This window comes from Chiloscyllium punctatum, chromosome 7 (assembly GCF_047496795.1).
Source record: "Chiloscyllium punctatum isolate Juve2018m chromosome 7, sChiPun1.3, whole genome shotgun sequence".
Taxonomy (NCBI): domain Eukaryota; kingdom Metazoa; phylum Chordata; class Chondrichthyes; order Orectolobiformes; family Hemiscylliidae; genus Chiloscyllium; species Chiloscyllium punctatum.
Genome location: NC_092745.1, coordinates 110151475 through 110157474, shown reverse-complemented (window position 1 = coordinate 110157474; position 6000 = coordinate 110151475).

The window sequence follows — 6000 nt, the reverse complement described above, 5'->3', positions numbered from 1 at the left end:
TTCATCCAATCAACAAAATGTGTACAAATACTGGATATTGCTTAAAATTTCATGATATGTTACAAATAAAATCACTTTTTGGCTGGAGTTTGACTGAAGTCTGTGAAATTTTTCGCTGACATTTTCCTCGATTTTATCCAGGTCATACAGTCATAGAGTCATCGAGATGTACAGCATAGAAACAGACCCTTCGGTCCACCTGTCCACACTGACCAGATATCCCAACCCAGTTTAGTCCCATCTGCCAGCACCCAGCCCATATCCCTCCAAACCCTTCCTATTCATATACCCATCCAAATGCCTCTTAAATGTTGCAATTGTACCAGCCTCCATCACATCCTCTGGCAGCTCATTCCATACACGTACCACCCTCTGCATGAAAAAGTTACCCCTTAAGTCTCTTTTAAATCTTTCCCCTCTCACCCTAAACCTATGCCCTCTAGTTCCGGACTCCCCCACCCCAGGGAAAAGACTTTGTCTATTTATCCTATCCATGCCCCTCATAATTTTGTAAACCTCTATAAGGTCACCCCTCATTCTCCGACGCTCGAGGGAAAACAGCCCCAGCCTGTTCAGCCTCTCCCTATAGCTCAAATCCTCCAACCCTGGCAACATCCTTGTAAATCTTTTCTGAACCCTTTCAAGTTTCACAACATCTTTCCCATAGGAAGGAGATCAGAATTGCATGCAATATTCCAACAGTGGCCTAACCAATGTCCTGTACAACCGCAACATGACCTCCCAACTCCTGTACTCAATACTCTGACCAATAAAGGAAAGCATATCAAACGCCTTTTTCACTAGCCTATCTACCTGTGACTCTACTTTCAAGGAGCTATGAACCTGCACTCCAAGGTCTCTTTGTTCAGCAACACTCCCCTAGGACCTTACCATTAAATGTATAAGTCCTGCTAAGAATTGCTTTCCCAAAATGCAGCATCTTGCATTTATCTGAATTAAACTCCATCCGCCACTTCTCAGCCCATTGGCCCATCTGGTCAAGATCCTGTCATAATCTGAGGTAACCCTCTTTGCTGTCCACTACACCTCCAATTTTGGTGTCATCTGCAAACTTACTAACTGTACCTCTTATGCTCCAATCCAAATCATTTATGTAAATGTCAAAAAGTAGATGGCCCAGCACCTATCCTTGTGGCACTCCACTGGTCACAGTCTGAAAAACAACCCTACACCACCACCCTCTGTCTTCTACCTTTCAGCCAGTTCTGTATCCAAATGGCTAGTTCTCCCTGTATTCCATGAGATCTAACCTTGCTAATCAGTCTCCCATGGGGAGCCTTGTCGAACGCCTTCCTGAAGTCCCTATATATCACATCTACTACTCTGCCCTCATCAATCTTCTTTGTTACTTCTTAAAAAAACTCAATCAAGTTTGTGAGACATGATTTCCCACGCACAAAGCCATGTTGACTCTCCCGAATCAGTCCTTGCCTTTCCAAATACATGTACATCCTGTCCTTCAGGATTCCCTCCAACAACTTGCCCACCACCAAGGTCAGGCTCTCTGGTCTATAGTTCCCTGGCTTGTCTTTACCGCCCTTCTTAAATAGTGGCACCACGTTTGCCAACCTCCAGTCTTCCGGCACCTCACCTGTGACTATCGATGATACAAATATCTCAGCAAGAGGCCCAGCAATCACTTCCCTAGCTTCGCACAGAGTTCTCGGGTACACCTGATCAGGTCCTGGGGATTTATCCACCTTTACCCGTTTCAAGACATCCAGCACTTCCTCCTCTGTAATCTGAACATTTTGCAAGATGTCATCATCTATTTCCCTACAGTCTATATCTTCCATATCCTTTTCCACAGTAAATACTGATGCAAAATATTCATTTAGTATCTCCTCCATTTTCTGTGGCCCCACACAAAGGCCGCCTTGTTCATCTTTGAGGGGCCCTATGCTTTCCCTAGTTACCCTTTTGTCCTTAATATATTTATAAAAACCCTTTGGATTCTCCTTAATTCTATTTGCCAACGCTATCTCATGTCCCCTTTTTGCCCTTCTGATTTCCCTCTTAAATATACTCCTACTTCCTTTATACTCTTCTAAGGATTCACTTGATCTATCCTGCCTATACCTGACATACGCTTCCTTCTTTTTCTTAACCAAACCTTCAATTTCTTTAGTCATTCATCATTTCCTATACCTACCAGCCTTCCATTTCACCCTGACAGCAATATACTTTCTCTGGATTCTCGTTATCTCATTCCTGAAGGCTTCCCATTTTCCAGCCATCCCTTTACCTGCGAACACCTGCCTCCAATCAGCTTTCGAAAGTTCTTGCCTAATACCGTAAAATTTGGCCTTTCTCCAATTTAGAACTTCAACTTTTGGATCTGGTCTATCCTTTCCCATCATAATTTTAAAACGAATAGAATTATGTTTGCTGGCCCCAAAGTGCTCCTTGACAGGTTCTCGACAGCATCTTTCTGTTTGGTGTCATCCCACCGTCCAGACTAACCAAGTGTTGTCCCTCCCTCCTCAGCAATCACCGAGACCTTAGAGAGAGAGAGAGATAGATAGAGAGAGAGAGACAAAAAATACATGGAGAACATGAGAGAGAGGGAAGACTTTTTTGCTGACTTTAGTTTTCATCCTCTCATCAATTTTGTTGAGGGGGGGGGTAATGTTTTCCTTGTGTTTCCTCCCGTCAAGTTTTTTTCCTGTTTATTTTCATATGTGCTAACTCACTACAATTTGCTCTCCCCCATCAAAAAAAAGTTAGTTTAAATTTTCTTGTCAGCTGAAAGATATCGAACTACGTTTTTGTTTGGAAAGAAAGAGTCATCATGGGATAACAAGAGAAAAATGCAACCAAAATGAAACGTGAGAGAGCATTTTTTGATAACTTTCCGGAGAATGAGCTGAGGGAAAAAATTGTTGGGTTTGCAAAACTGAGCGAGTCAATGTTGAGAGGGAATCTTACTGTTCGGGCTCACAGGTATGTTATACTTGTGTGGTCACAATCACAAACCTTTGTCCTCAGGGAGAATACGTATCGGAGAGCTTTTTACAAAAAGTGTAAAACTTAACGCTAACATCATGTCTCGAGTATATGTTTGAAGTTAATTATTTATTAAAGCATACTTGCATCTATATTCCTGTTCACATTTACAGAATGATGCATTAAATAGATAAAGTATAGAACGTTCCTAATTCAGTTGAAATGCACGTATAGGGACCTTGAGATCTTGTTCAGATAATCCGAAATTCGGATAATTGATGTTCGGATAACCAAGGTTGTCCTGTACTGTGTGCAGTTCTGCTTTCCCTACTATAGGAAGGATGTTGTGAAACTTGAAACGGTTCAGAAAAGATTTACAAGGATGTTGCCGGGTTGGAGGGTTTGAGCTATAGGGAGTGGCTGGAACTATTTTCCCTGGAGCATCAAAGGCTGATGGGTGACCTTATAGATGTTTATAAAATTATGAGGGGCATGGATAGGGTAAATAGACAAGGTCTTTTCCACAGGGTGGGGGAGTCAAAAACCAGATGGCATAAGTTTATGGTGAGAGGGGAAAGATATAAAAGGAACCTAAGGGACAATGTTTTCGCACAGAGGGTGGTGCATGTATGGAATGAGCTGTCAGAGGAAGTGGTGGAGGCTGGTATAATTGCAACATTTAAGAGGCATCTGGATGAATATAGGAAGAGTTTAGAGGGATATGGGTCAAATGCTGGCAAATGGAACAAAATTTATCTAGGATATCTGGTTGGCAGGGATGTGTTGGACTGAAGGGTCGATTTCCGTGCTATACATTCCTCTGGACCATGGTGAGGGAAAGAACAATTGCATTTGCCAAACGCCTTCAGTCCGAGTGTGTGCAATTAAACTCAGATAGAACCTAAACCATTGTTCTTGATTTTTGGAATAAGAAGACTTCATAAGTTTTCTTTTTTATTTCAAAATATGCATATATAAAATATAAAAACACACACATACATAATCGCAAATGGAGTTTGGTTTTGTAGAGTAGCATAATGAAGGAAACAAACAAACATTGGAGTTTGATTCTATCCAAACAAACAAAAGCATCACTTACTATATTTACCAGAACCAGACTATATTTACATGCACTTGAGGCTGGGAGGGTTCTAAAACTGAATAAACCCTCATTAAACCTTAGCAGAAGGACCTCAGTCTTTCCCTCCTGCACCTTGGTAGCTGCTCACCAAGCTTTAGTGTGTCCCTCACCTTGGGATATTCCAGTCTGCAACATTTGGTTAAGGTCAATCCCTTGCTCTGGAAGACCATCATGTTTTGGACAGACTAAAGACCATCTCTCATAGATTTTATGGTCTTCTCGGTACAGTTGATGTTTGTCTCAGGGGAACAGACCATAGAACATGGAGTCCCATGTCATGGAGCTGCTTGAGTCAAAACCTTGACACTATCGCATCTCTCTTCAGACTTTCTTTGCAAAAGCACATTCCAGAAGGAGATGTGTGACAGTCTCTATGCGCCCCACTACCACTTTGAGGGCAGCATGCAGTGGCGCAGAGAGACCGGACATACAAGAAGGATGTGGGCGGCACGGTGGCCTCACAGCGCCTGAGACCCGGGTTCAATTCTTGCCTCAGGCGACTGACTGTGTGGAGTTTGCACATTCTCCCGTGTCTGCGTGGGTTTGCTCCGGTTTCCTCCTACAGTCCAAAAATGTGTAGGTTAGGTGAATTGGCCATGCTAAATTGCCCGTAGTGTTATGTAAAGGGGTAAATGTAGGGGAATGGTTCTCAGTGGGTACGCTTCGGCGGGTCGGTGTGGACTTGTTGGGCCGAAGGGCCTGTTTCCACACTGGAAGTAATCTAATCTAATCTAAATGGTAATCTAAAAAAGGATCTTATTGGAAAGCTCTGGTGATGAGACATTCTGTCAAAGTCTTCTTATAGTCGTAGTTTCAGGATCAAAACAGATTGTAAGCTACTGACTGATGATTTAGATCCAAAATCTCTTGTCTCCACTTAACTGCAGGCTGAATGTACACAGCGTTTGGTTCTGTACAACGTTTAGTACAGATAATGGGAAGATCAATGTAATGCTGATATGATGTATAAATGACCCAGCATCCAGGTAAAACCCAACTGGAGAAGATGACTTTTTCTTTTCACATGTAGATGAGTTGGCTGTTACAGCAGCGGACACTGGTAAAACAACATAAGACCATAAGACCATAAGACATAGGAGGGGAAGTAAGGCCATTCGGCCCATCGAGTCCACTCCGCCACTCAATCATGGCTGATGGGCATTTCAACTCCACTTACCCGCATTCTCCCCGTAGCCCTTAATTCCTCGAGACAACAAGAATCTATCAATCTCTGATGACTCCATATTGGCAAGGGATATGACAGTGTTGTAAATTGGTGACTGACACTAATACTGGACTTAGAAACTAAGAAATCATTTTTATGTGTAAAAATGAATTTTTACCCATTAAAGATTGTGTTATGTGAAGGACAAGACTTCTAATTCCTGAAAGGTACAGATCTCAGTTTCTATATTATTTTTATGACTACCACTTGGAGATGAACTTGACAATGAGTCTGGTGAGAAACTATCTTTGGTGATCAAGGCTAGGTAAGAGCATAGAAGGCAAGAAACAGTATTGAGTATGTAGAAAAGAAGCTGTTATCAGTACCTTTGTAACCATGGAAATCGCCAGCTAGAATGTGAGACTGCAAATTGATTTTACAGAAGTTTAAGTGCAACAACAATCTATTGTGATAGATAACTACTTAAAGTGGGTTGAGGGGTTTACAATGAATTGAACAGAAACTAGCAGAACTCTCGATATTTTATGTAGTCTGTTGCTTGTAGATTCCCAGATGAAATTATGTCTGATAATGGTAGAAAAGAGTTTGAAAATTCATGAGAATTTCATGAAAATTCATGAAAAGAGTTTGAAAATTCATGCAGCTAAAGACATCATATCCTGTTCAACTGAAATAGCAGAGTGTGCAGTACAAATTGTGCGAGGTG